Consider the following 14,245-nt stretch of genomic DNA (forward strand, 5'->3'; position numbering starts at 1 on the left):
AAAGTTTAGACAAAAGTTGTAGAGAATTTTGTATTTTACAATATTGGTATTAAATACCAAAAACCCATAGGAAATGAGATATTTCCAAAAAACCGCAAAAAACGTTTTTTGGGACCTTTGGACCTTAAAATGTAATAGTTGCTTACATCCTACTATATGTAGGTTTTGAGACAAGTTTCAGGCAGTCAATATACAAGTATATACAAAATTACAGCTGGGTATCTCAAATTCCGAGGTGAAATCCTAATTTGACTGGACTAATAATACTTTGCGGCGCTCGTACGCCAAAAACTATTGATTTTATGAAAAAGTTATGAATACATAAATTGTAGGAATTTTTTTCTAGTTTAATTTTGTAGATAAATATTTTTTCATAAAATGCGTCGGAACGGAGATATTAATGAAAAACCGTTTTTAGGCGCAATTTTTTCAATATGGCGGCGCGAGCGGCGGGTGTACGAGGTGGCAAAGTTGAAATTCGAAAAGAGCATACCCAAATCTGTAAATTCACCAATTTTCAAAACTCCCGGAAAACATTCCAGGTAACCCCCTTTTTATCTACCAAATGACTGGACTACTTTGGGAAACATTAAAACAAGTTCAGTGGATGTTTTCTGGGAATGAAACAATACTGAAAATAATCCTGAAAACAAAACTGAAAATAATCTGTTTTTTTTTTCAAATCAATTAATCAAAAAAACTTGAAAATGATTCTTTTTGCCAATGGCATTATGTCCATCGATGTATTTGTGCATAAAGCTTTTTAAAAATAAATAAATAAAATTAAAATAAAAACAAACCATTGCTTATCATCAGGTGATGAAAGTAATCTTTAATTGATTTTGTCTGGACTTTAAAAGAGACTATGACCTCTGAGTTTGTTTCGGCATTTCTTCTCAGAGTAGTCGGATAGGAAATGCCGGCCTCATCTAGTTATTTAAGAGATTGACGTGTTATTTTATAACCTATTTGCAAAATAAATATCATTTATTATTTATCATTTAATCGAGACGAGAGCGCGTTCGGTGCTCTGATTGGTTACTTAATTCGAGTCGGCCAATTAGAATGCTGAACGGAATCTCGTTTTGATTACTTTGAAAATAAAGCAAGCTCACACTATCCGGCTCGAAGGGCAGAAGTAGGAACGGGGTGGTTTTTAGTCAGTAAGAGTCTGACACTCCCTCTCGCGTCGCCCAAGGCGGGAGAAGTCATTGGATCATTTTCGCCCTTCAAAAATAAAAAGGGTACTGATCACCTGTCGGTCGGTCTATTTGCCGACATGTGACATTATGTTACGTAGAACATTCTTAAAAAGTAAATCTTTATCAATATTTAGGTTATAATAATGAATGAATTTATAATTCACACCCACCCCGTAACTTGGCGAACTCGCCCAGTATTTATAAGTACCGAATTTCATCGCAGCACTGTTCTGAACTGACTTCCGCAAAACTTCTTATTGTTGTATTAAATGTCGAAAGTTGTTGAGATAAATTCCTTTGATAGCATTCCAGACTTGTGTGAATTTATTTTAACGGAGTTATTTTTAAATATTGTCAAATTGTGTACAATATATCCTTAGTGTGAGTTTGTTTTACGTTGAACGTAAAGCAAATTCATTCTAAAGGTACAAATAAGGACTATTCAGAAGAATTTACTAGTAACTGTTTGCTTTAACAGTCATAGATTTGAGTGTAACTGCCAAACAACACAAGTGGGCCGGCTAGACCGGAGTCATACCACGGCCTCACAAAAACCGACGTGAAACAAAGCTCGCGTTGTTTTTCGTTGTGTGAATGAGATTACCGAAGGCCCAATCACCTCCCTTCCCAATCCTCGAATCACCAACAATCCTTAAATTCCTAACCCCCAAAAGGCTGGCAACGCACTTGTAACGCCTCTGGTGTTGCGGATGTCTTTGGGCGGCGGCGATTGCTTACCATCAGGTGATAAGTCGGTTCGTTTACCGTTTTATTCCAAAATAAAGTTGCAAGATTAGTATCTGAGTGAATATAAGTAAGAGCATTAATAAAGAGATCGGTATGGAATTTGGAACAGGGGTAGAATAAAGTCTGGAATAACAGATAGGCTGCTTTTATCCCACAGAAACGCGACTGAAGCCGCTGTTAGAAACTAGTATGAAAATAAAACACACGTTTAAAATGTAGTTAATAAAGTAAACTTGAACAACTGATATCGTTAGTGTAAGAAGGCAGTAAATCTGTTCGTGTCGACATAACGAGATAAAACACAAGTGCAGCACGCGGCGTCGCCCGCGCCAGTCGCTACCCCTAATTGTGTACTCTTGTTAGAGTTCGCTGCAGATTTATAGGTACAAGAAGTGACACGAATGTGCAACTTATTTCTTATAAGATAAGATATATTTTTTCGTGACTCTAAAATTGCTGGTATTAAATCGTTTTGGGTATCTGTACTATGTTACTATGACGCAACTTTTGGTACAATACCATAGAAAAATACTTGCCAAATCCATAATATTTTATTAACTAACAGAATATCGGAAACCAATTTAATTAAAAATCACGGTTTACTTACGTACATTAATGAAGAAAAGCCAGTTACCCAGCCGTGCAGCCACGCACCGGGCCAACGGCGCAGTATTTTTTAAATGGGAACTACGTCCAGTTATTTCTTCCGCCTTGGCTTTTTTTATGGAATAGGAGGCAAACGAGCAAACGAGTCACCTGATGGTAAGCGATCAGCGCCGCCCATGGACACCCGCAACACCAGAGGAGTCACAGGTGCGTTGCCGGCGTTTTAAAAAGGAGTATGCTCTTTTCTTGAAGGTTTGAAGGTCGTATCGGTTCGGAAATACCGCCGACGACAGCTCATTCCACAGTTTTGCTGTGCGAGGCAGAAAGTTGCGCGAGAAGCGCACAGTTGTGGCCTGCCAACCATCTATATGGTGGGGATGGAAATGCTGTCGTGTGGGTCGATGGCGAAAAGAAGCGGCAGGAATAAGACCAAACAATTCCTCAGAGCACTCCCCGTGGTATAAGCGATAGAAAATGCACAACGAAGCTACATCTCTACGCATTGCCAAAGTGTCAAGTCGGTTTAAAACTTCCTGACACTCAACAATCCGAACCGCACGCCGCTGAACGCGGTCCAGAGGATGAAGCTGGTACTGGGGTGCCCCCGCCCAAAGATGAGAGCAGTATTCCATATGGGGCCGAACTTGCGCCTTATATAGAAGCAGGCGATGGGCTGGAGTGAAATACTGCCTCGATCTGTTGAGCACACCAAGCTTTTTCGAGGCTAATTTAGCCTTATCCTCCAGATGACGTCGCTCGAAATGTTGATGCCAAGTATTCCAATACCGGCTGAGGCAGTCAGAGGGGTACTTTGAAACTGAGGTGAGACGACCAACGGTAGTTTCTTAGCGGTAAACACGCAGACCTGTGTCTTAGTAGGGTTAAACTGGACCAGATTAAGTTCACCCCAATCTGAGATTCTCTGCAAAGAAGTCTCGATTTCTGACACAAGTCTGTTTCGGCTTTCGATGACGTTTTCCCGAGAAATGTTAGCGCGGCCGGTATAATAGGCATCACCTGTACTGTCATCCGCATAACAATGAATGCCGCTGATTTGCAACATATCATTGATATGGATGAGGAACAGGGTAGGTGATAGCACGCAGCCTTGAGGGACACCTGCGTTCACAGACAGAGAGTCGGAGCATTATATATGGCTAAGGCTAGAGGGAATGTCAGACTCTTATTGACTAAGACCTACCCCGTTCTACCCCTACTTTTCGAGCCGGAGCCTTAAATTTTTTTGTGGCGCATCCAGTACATTATACTTATCGTTGTCCGATGCTCTCTTGTCTGATTTATACACCACAGTCACGTACTGACTCTGCAATAACAACTTATGATCGTTAATCTTTTAACTGTCTTCAAATTGGAAGCGACTGGGCGCCTTTGAATCATACGATTTTATTTAATTGCTGTAAGATACTAATTCAGTAAATATAAGGTTCTTAATTTTAATTTAACTTGTTTTTCATTTCTTCAGCTTCTGCTTCTATCATCATTATCAACAACATATAAGTGACAATTGTTGATCAAAGGTCTCTTCTCGCACGACAAAGGTTTGAGAAGCTACACTTTGGAACGAGCACCTATCTTCACTGACAGACAATTCAATTTGACGTTTCGAAAGTGCCTTATTAAGGATTAATTCAAATAAATGTTGACTTTCATAAATCACTATGCTCGCTCAATGCGGGTGGGCCATTTTAAACTTATAATTGGAAATTATCAGTCCAGGTTTCCTTCACTGTTTATCAGTCGTGTCTAAATAATCTTAGAAAGTACATATAACTCGGAAAACGTCACATTGTTTCGCGCTCTCATGCATAAAAAGCCTGGGCCACCACGACTAACTAGTAACTGAATTGTCAGTAGGACAATTGATAACTTAAAAAAAGATCGTCTAGCAAACGGCAGTATTTTGCGAACCATTACGACAATCAAACCTTCAAGAAAAGAGCGAGCGTATAAATTTTTTTATTACAGTTGAACAAGAAAAATAAACCTTAACGACTAGCAAAGCAACAAAATCGAAACCAAAATGTCTTAAAAACAAACATCATTTCATAATTAATAGAAAACAGAAGAGCATCAGCTGGATTCCTGCCTATGACATTGGTACACAGACCCTTACAGTCGGGTCAAATATTAACTTATCTAGTTTGTCACGTATGGGGTACGCAAGGAGAGTTGGCGGACAGTTTGATTGTGATATCGCTGGTATTAATTTAACAAGTAAGTAATTTTGGAAACTATTTATGATCAAATAGACTTTATACATGTATGTATGTATAATTAATGGAAGATATGAATAGATTCAAGACAGACACAAATCAGTGTTTGACTCTTTATGTATATTCATCAAGCGTCTAGTATCGTTTGGACTATTTCTTAATAAATATTTAGTGAAACAAGTAGGTATTATATTAATTGATAACGTATATTGAATAAAAATTAATGTATTACCTTTAAAATTAGATTTTTTTGTTGTAAAACAATTTTTTATTTTTAAAGTTATACAGATTGCAAATGGTCCCCTTTCTTTACTTCCAAGTATGTTACACATATGATTACAATATAAAATGTTATTAGAGTCAAACAAATATGTACAAAGAAAGTGTAACTAAATAAACTAAAACAACGATAGACTTAGACTATAAAAATAACCCAAAGGCGTATAAAAATGAATGTTTCATAAAAAATAAAAAGAAAAATCGTTTTTATGTAAAAAAATATATACTCGTAATAAGACGCTTTTGAACAAGTGTCGTAAAATAAAAGAAAATCCATCAAAGCTAATATTGAAGTCTTGTAGTTTGCTTTTAGCTACAATGAACATTTTTAATACCGTACTATATTTTGATCGTGCTTTCGTGAAAGTATTTTATAATATTTTTTGATAATTTAAGACGGTAAACGACCTGATGGTAAGCAATCGCCGCCGCTCATGAACACCTGAAACATCAGAGACGTTAAAAGTACGTTGTCGGTCTTTTGGGGGGTTAGACAACGCTTGCATTGTGTGAGTGAGGTTGTCGGTGACCCTATTACCTGTATACCCCAATCTACCCAATCCCCGATTCCCCAACAGCCCTTAAATTCCAACCCCCCAAAAGGCCGGCAACGCACTTGTAACGCCTCTGGTGTTTTGGGTGCCCATGGGCGGCGGCGATTGTTTACCATCAGGTGATCCGTCTGCTCATTTACCGGCTTATACCAACAAGAGAGAAAGAAGAAACCAATAATTTTGATTTAAGAAAAAACCAATAATTGTGATTATAACTAAACATAAATACTAATTACTTCTTAAACCAGAGTAGCATGCACGCAATCTCTTCGAGTTTCTACCACGCGTTACGGCGAGCGCTCACACGACTCGGGCGCTCAAATTGCTCGGAAGTTCTCTCCTCCAACTTCTACCAAAACATACAACGCTTTAATGGATTACACGTCGTGTTTTACTTGACGAATGCTAGCTTTGTGCATGTTGTTTTTGAGAAATCTTTTTGTAAGTACAAGTGAGTCGAGTGTTTCTGTGATTTCGGAGTTTGTGGAGTTATTGTTGAATGAATTGTGTTTGAAAGTTAATGTGGTTGTTGTGAATGTGAAAATTACTTAGTTAGTTGTATTTTTTATTGATAAGCAATTTTTTATGTGTGAATTGTTGGTTTTGCATTGATATAATTAAGTTTGACTATTATAATAAATATATAATAAATAATTTGTTAGTGTTAGAAAAAAAAATACTTAGAAACTATTGTTGGTGCCGATCACGCTTCGAGATTGGAAAATTTATACTCACCGCTACAGTTCTTTAGGGTGCTATTTTGACTGTCTCTCACCCTTCTTAATAAAGAAGCTGTTTTTTTTTCGCAGCATTGCGTAAAATCCTTCAGTACGATGTTGGATGGTGGTGGATGGTTCAGATTTTAGCTTTGACTTTTGAAACGGCTGATAAAATTAAGCAACAATACAAAAGGGTTCTTTTATCAAGTGAACCCTTCAATATTTTCGGTTCTTTAGGTTTTAAAGTTGCACTAAGACACAAAATGGTACTCATAAAATTTAAAGACCTAAGAATACTTATGAAATCAAGTACTAGAGATAAAATAGAAAACTGATATCATTTAATACAAAAATAACATTCGAAAAATATATTCCAAATCGAATACCTAGAAACGCTTGATTGAATACAAACTAAAATTGATAACAATGAATTTATTTGCCAATTCTTGCAAAACTTGAGTGCTCTTAATCAATGACTTTCTAACGCAAGAATAGTCTTACTCCAACTAAAATTTCAAAAGCACTCCAATAGAAAATTGAAACCAAAATTAAACTTAAGAATCCCAAAAATCCAAACAAAAGAAATCTGCAATTTAAAACCGTTGCTTTAAAGTAATTAAAGCGAATTTAAATGATTATACAAAACACAGTAAACGCATTTACCGCTAAGAATTAATCTACGTCTTAAAGTATTACTAAGCCAATTATTATGCAAAGGAATTCGTAAAAAGAAAGTCACTTCGTCCTAACGCAAACTCGGGCAAACTTTGTCTTGGAATAAAGGATGCAACTTCAATATGAAATTTAAATGAGTCCCGTTCAGGTAGCTAGTCTAATTCCCTTGCAACATCCACCTGTAACTTCATTCAAATTCTCCTTCGTAGTTGGAATTAATTCTAGTCTGAATTATGTATTTTTAAAATGCTCGGATTCTCTTTTGAATGTGTAAGCACTACAAGTTTTGTGTTGGTTCATGTCATTATTGTGGACTGTTCTTCATGTTGGTGCTAAGTTATAAAATTGGGAGAATTTTCAAAGTCAACGTCAAAATTATTTATTTTAGATAGACCGGGAAGGCACTTTTGAACGTCTAAGCAAATATTATAATTTATAAATTATGCATAAAAGCAATATGTCCGTCTGTCCGTCAGTCCTCCACTGAAGCTATTTGCTCGTTCCAAAGTGTAGATTCCTATAGAGAAGAACGAGAAGGAAACTCCATAGGTTACTCTTTTTCAATCAGGTTCACAATACAATTCTTGTTTTTTTATTAGTAGCCAAAACGTAGCAAACCCACATGATTAATTTACTAAAAACCAGGATAGCCATCAAATTCCAATTAATCTTGATTACACACGACATGGAACAGGAACTAGAAACTAAAACTTAAACGCAACTAGAAAGAATCAAATACAAATAGCAATAAAACATGTATAACTATTATCTACCAAATAAGAGAACTAACACTACAACAGAACACAGAATAGAACAAACAATCTTCTCTAAACCAAACGCTACTACATTCAGAAACTCGGACCGAACTACCCGGTTCCTATATGAAACGTATGTTATTACAAAATCAAATAAGCAATAACTAACGAACAGTTATTACGATGTAATTTCAGCAAACAATTGTGTGCTAAAACTGCACCATGTTAGGGAAACTTCTCGTATAAACGGTTCGTAGTTACAATTTGTTCGTAGTACTATGGGACCGCGAACTTTGGCAAAGTACTGGGTCCTATGTTTGCTAAGGTCATAGAGTTACAAATTGGAGCTCAGCTTGTTCGTGTTTTTATTTGGTGTGTAGTTTTATTAGAGTTGCTGTTAGGAGTTTAGGTCTGTGGGAGTATTTTTGATGAGCTTCTATAGGCTATAATGGTTTGATTGTTGTTGAAGTAATAAGGAGTTCAAGTGATTTGGTCTGTAAAAAAATTATCCTTTGGTCTCTTATCGTTGTCACTAGTTGTTAGATTTTAAAAGCAGCAGTTGTTATGCAGCTTTCAAATTACTATACAAACTTTATTGTCAATCAAAAATAGACTCATATTACCCTGTCTTAAAATCTTTTTTAAACCACGTAAAAATTTGAGATTCCCTATTTGACATGTATGTATGTATGTTTGTTTGTGCCTGATTATCTCGCGTTTGGGTGAACCAATTTTGATGCGGTTTTCAGCTTAGTATTTTTCAGACTTTATTACCTGACTTAAAAAAATTGAGACAGTAAAATTCAAGGCGGGTTTCCCTTTTCTTATAATTAATACGACTATTAAGATACAAGAAACCTCTTTCCTGAAACCATTACTACTGCAGGTACGAACTAAAAACATAACTCAACATAAGAATACAGGAAGAACATCAAAAGACCAGAATAAATTCAACATTTTGAACAATGAAATAGTAAGAATGCGACGCTCTTGACACGATAAAATAACGTGGTGTAGAAAATGAGCGAAGTAGCGGGCCATTAAGTGTCGCCTATGGCACGCGAGATGTAACTTAAGTAGTGAAGGGAGATGATATCGATGAAAGTGTGGACAAAAATAAAGGTGAAGAAATGAAATTTGTTTTGGTAATGGATGTTTTTGACAGGAGATTAGCATGCCTGTGGTATAAGGTATAAGGCCACTTTTGTGGGACTGTGGTAAGTTTATGCGTATAAGGCTGCTTTTCCTTCAGAGATGTGCTATGTAACTGTGATATGCTATGTAGCTATGCTACGAAGGTGTAATAGCTACGCTCTGAAAACATGTGACCGTTTCCGATGATACTAAGCTATATAGCTGTGCAAGAAACATGCGCAGCGGCGCATGGACACTCAAAACAACAGAGGCGTTATAAGTTCGTTGCCATATAATTTTTGGGTGTTAGAAGTCAGAGGATTGTTGGGGATTGGGGAGGTTTGTAAAATAAAAAAGTTATTGCATTTTTCATAAACTTGATGGGCCATGGGGCCGCTATCTCGCTTGCTGGTAAGTGATGATGCGGCCTACGATGGAGCACGTCTGCCCATAAGCAACCTATTCACAATTGTCTATTTAAAAAGCTAATAATATATGATGCAAACGTTAAATGTAATTTCGAAATTACATTTACAAATAATTTCATCGACATCCGACCATCACTAGACACTTCTATGCAGCAGTAGGACAATGGTTCTAGTCTGGCAAGACGCAAATTGGCGAGTGGAACGTCGAAAGCAAAACATGAATGCACACAATACTAGAATATCAGTAACATAGATTGCTGAACAAGGAATAATACGGACTGTTACACTGTCCATAGTGTCCGTATTGGTAGTAAAGGATTTGGGTTAAATTTCTTCGAATACAATTAGGATTATTGTAAGGTGATGCATCGGAGATATTAGAGAAACAACTTTATTGTTTGAAGTTACATTTAGTACTCTCTTAATACATAAGTGTTATTTCAAGATGCAAGACGATTAAATGAAATTCATAACTTTCAGGAATTACAATTTATATTTACAAAACAATTATAATACAATAATCCGTCTCATCGACCAATATTCGAATTAATTATTTCCCGCCATTTTTAAAAATATCATTTGACGTTCCATTTCAGCTAACAATTATTTTAAAACAATTTATATTGTCTATGAAATGATGAAAGAGGTTTAATATATTTATTCCTATGAATAGTACTCAGTAACTAAATACTATCCTTTTTATATTATAATTACATCCTACATTATATCTGTCTGGTGTTGCTAGTGGTTGTTAACACTCGGCCATCCTGTGCAGAACGTGTCCCACGGTCTTCGCTGTGATTTTCGGTTGCAGATGCAAATTTCTGAAACAAATAAAACATCCAGCAGTATCTATTGTATATCGTACTAATAGTTTAAGAGGCCAACCTGGTAAATTACATTTTACATACAATACAGCTATCTAAATCAAATCACTTTAATGCAGCGGACAGTGTTCACATAGCCATTCTTTTAATCAAGGACTTGTTCACACAGCTGTCCTTTTAATCACGGGCTTGGTCACACAGCTGTCCTTTTAGTAATGGACTTGATCACACAGCTGTCCTTTTAATGAAAGACATGATCACACAGCTATCCTTTTAATAATGGACTTGATCACACAGCTGTCCTTTTAATTATGGACTTGATCACACAGCTGTCCTTTTAATCACGGACTTGATCACACAGCTATCCTTTTAATAATGGACTTGATCACACAGCTGTCCTTTTAATCACGGACTTGATCACACAGCTATCCTTTTAATAATGGACTTGATCACACAGCTGTCCTTTTAATCACGGACTTGATCACACAGCTATCCTTTTAATAATGGACTTGATCACACAGCTGTCCTTTTAATCACGGACTTGATCACACAGCTGTCCTTTTAATCACGGACTTGATCACACAGCTATCCTTTTAATAATGGACTTGATCACACAGCTATCCTTTTAATCATGGACTTGATCACACAGCTGTCCTTTTAATCATGGACTTGATCACACAGCTGTCCTTTTAATCACGGACTTGATCACACAGCTATCCTTTTAATCATGGACTTGATCACACAGCTGTCCTTTTAATAATGGACTTGATCACATAGCCGTCCTTCTAATCATGGACTTGATCACACAGCTGTCCTTTTAATTATGGACTTGATCACACAGCTGTCCTTTTAATCCAGCAGATATTATTTTAGCTTAGGACTAGCACCCAGTTATTTTTTCCAATGTTGACTGGATTAGATCAAAAGACTACCTCCTCATTCACACAGAACAATTTCTTTACGAAGAAAGACTGAATAACGTGATTTAAATTTTAATGGATGGACTTTTAGCTGAAATATTTCTGATAACACCAATAATACAGCAGAGTTTGGGGCTGCCTATAACATTTAAAACATGTTTAAATTGGTTTTCTTCGGGGAACTGTTTCAAATACCTACTAGTAAAAACTTAACCTCTGTCAGTGATAACTCTAACCGGATAGCCAAACTGTATGATAATTTAAGAAGAAGTCTAATTGTTTCTACTGAGCTACAATTTTTAGCAGGTCAGGCAACCACGAATTTATTAAAAGCGTCTGCGTTTAATGAAAGGACCCACGTGGTCGGCATGGATCGTGTGCATAGGTATTGTAGATTTCTCAAATAGATGGAGCTCATCGTGTAACCTCCCATAATTTCTCTTATTAAAAGCACATTGTAAACATGAATTAAAGTATTTTCAAATAAACTTAGCCATGCCTTCGAACCAGAAATGCCCTTTAATAAATAAATTGTTCACATTTCTCAAGTCCTGGATGACCTATCTGATCATGTAGTTTCTGCAATAGCCCATATTTGGCAAGCTTAACGTTCTCCAGCAACAGTTTTCCTAAATAAGATCCCATCTTTAACGATATAATTTGCAGTCAAGTTACAATCACTATTATCGCGATGCCTAGTATCATTTTGGATATTATCAAGAAAAATTGAAGAGTATCTAACCAATTTGAATTTTTAATCATTAGCACTGTAAGTAGGTATTTGGTATGGGATTTCTATTTAATGCGACTGTATGTCTCATGCGATTAGCTGGCCTGTACTCAATCTCTAAGTTGTAATCTTGGATCGGGAGCCACTGTCGAGCAATACGAGGGATTAAATCCTTTTTAATAATGGTAGTTCTCAATACTGAACAGTCCGTAATGACCTTGACTAGTATACCAATTAAATAGACACGGAAACGTTTAAAGGGACTCTACGACGGCTAGTGTTTCAAGTTCAAAACTATGATAGTTAGATTCCTCTTTACTTGTCACTCTACTGAAATACGCTATTGGTTTCAAACTGTCATCTGACTGATATTGCATTAGTATACCGCCCAAGCTTATTATACTGGCGTCTGTATGTAATTCAGTATTAGCTTCCGGCTAAAACCGGTCTTTCAATAAAATTAAACGTTGCTTAAGAGTTTGAAAAGCCTTTTCATGATCAACATCCCAATGCCAATTAACATCTTTCTTAGTCAGTTCTGTAAGGGGACGTGCAACCTAAGCATTTTTTTTTTTATTTCCTAAAGTACCGGGTTGATCTTGCGACACATATAACTTTAGCTTCGCCTGGTTGAATAGTTCCAGCCGAAATTGCGTGACCTAAATATGTAAGCAGTACTTTTAAGGAAAGAACATTTGCTCAGGTTCAATTTTAAATTAACCTTTGTTAGTAGTTGCAGTATTTTTCCAGAAACTTTAATCCCTCCTGTACAGATACAGTTGGCAACAAAACATCATCAAGATATAGGGCAATATTTTGATCTACTCTACCAAGTGTCTCTACTTTGAATTAAACGGGAAAATATAACCGAGGCATTAGCCAATCCAAACGGCATCTTAAGAAATTCATATTGACTCGACAGAGTTACGAATGCGATTGCATTATGTGTTGAATCCTTATGCATCCCTACTTTGGGCTAAATCTAGTGTCGTAAAGTAATATTTTCCCGACAGCTTATTTACTTTATCTACTATATGAGGTAATGGATAACGGTCTTAATAGTGTTGGAATTAAGAGCCCTATAGTCTACACAAAGCCTATGATCATCTCCCTTCTTCTTCACTAACACTAACACACTACGGGACTAGAGTAATGTAACATTGACTCCCTTAGTATACCTGCATCTAATATTTTTTTTAATTATTTACTATTTCGTTCTCCTTGTGAAATCTACAGCGTGTAACAAAATAGCTATATACATCAAGAAGCATTGAAGAATACTGGTTGAATATAATCTCTACACAAAGTTTCAGCATAAAATACGTTTAAAAAAATAATTGTTACCAAATACTTGGTGTCGCATGGTTCTTGATTTAAAATCATCATACAAACGTATCACAACACTACAGGGGTCACTCGCTAATTACGAAACATTTATTCTGTAAATCTGATCGCCTAGTACCTGTATCTACCTAATTCTGATATTCGGTTTTTGGAATTTTATGTATTGGAAAAATTCATAACTACGTTCCAGGAAAACATAAGTTTAAAAAAAAACCTTCCCATATGTTTTTTTTTATGTTGTCTAGAAACCGTGCACTTGATATGTATACCCCCTTTTTGTTACACCGTGTATAAGGCTTACAATGTACTGGCTGGTCATTACTAGTACGAATATGCATTTTTATAAGGTCTGTGCATCCTAAATCTATCTATACTAATCTATACTAATATTATAAAGCTGAAGAGTTTGTTTGTTTGTTTGTTTGAACGCGCTAATCTCCGGAACTACTGGTTCGAATTGAATAATTCTTTTTGTGTTGGTAATTTGGTCCACGTTTGTGTCTGAGAGATCAATTTGTAATCTGTATGATACTTGTCTATATTAAGGACCACAGGCTCACTACTCGTCTCTGGCATGGTTACTAATTATTATCAACGCCCCACCCACGACAGATTAACATTACCTAAGTTAAGAATTTTCAAATAAGTATTGTGCGGTTTGATGACAGCTGCAGGTATGAAATACGTTAGGTATATTAAGTCACTATTTGCACCCATACAGTTCAATAAAAAATGTGAACTCTGCTCGTAATTCTATATCACAATCAACATAATATTACAACAGGGATATTTACGGAGTGCTTTAAATAAATTGGGTATTTTCTATTAAAGTCGGATGATTTCAAATTAATGTCAGTAATTATTTCTTGTACGGCATTCTTTTGCACAAAACGAATAGAAGCAGCAGAAGTTATTTAGCTTATATTGTCACTATTAATCATTGTTTGACCAATTATTAAATCAGCATCAAATGTAAGACAGCCAGTCAATTCTACTGCACTTTTAGTTCGACATTGTCTATTGAAACACACAGATAACATGTACATAATAAATTCACACAGGCGCCGCCAAAACCTTTCATAACTGTAGTG

The sequence above is a fragment of the Spodoptera frugiperda genome, chromosome 14 (assembly GCF_023101765.2).
Source record: "Spodoptera frugiperda isolate SF20-4 chromosome 14, AGI-APGP_CSIRO_Sfru_2.0, whole genome shotgun sequence".
Classification (NCBI taxonomy): domain Eukaryota; kingdom Metazoa; phylum Arthropoda; class Insecta; order Lepidoptera; family Noctuidae; genus Spodoptera; species Spodoptera frugiperda.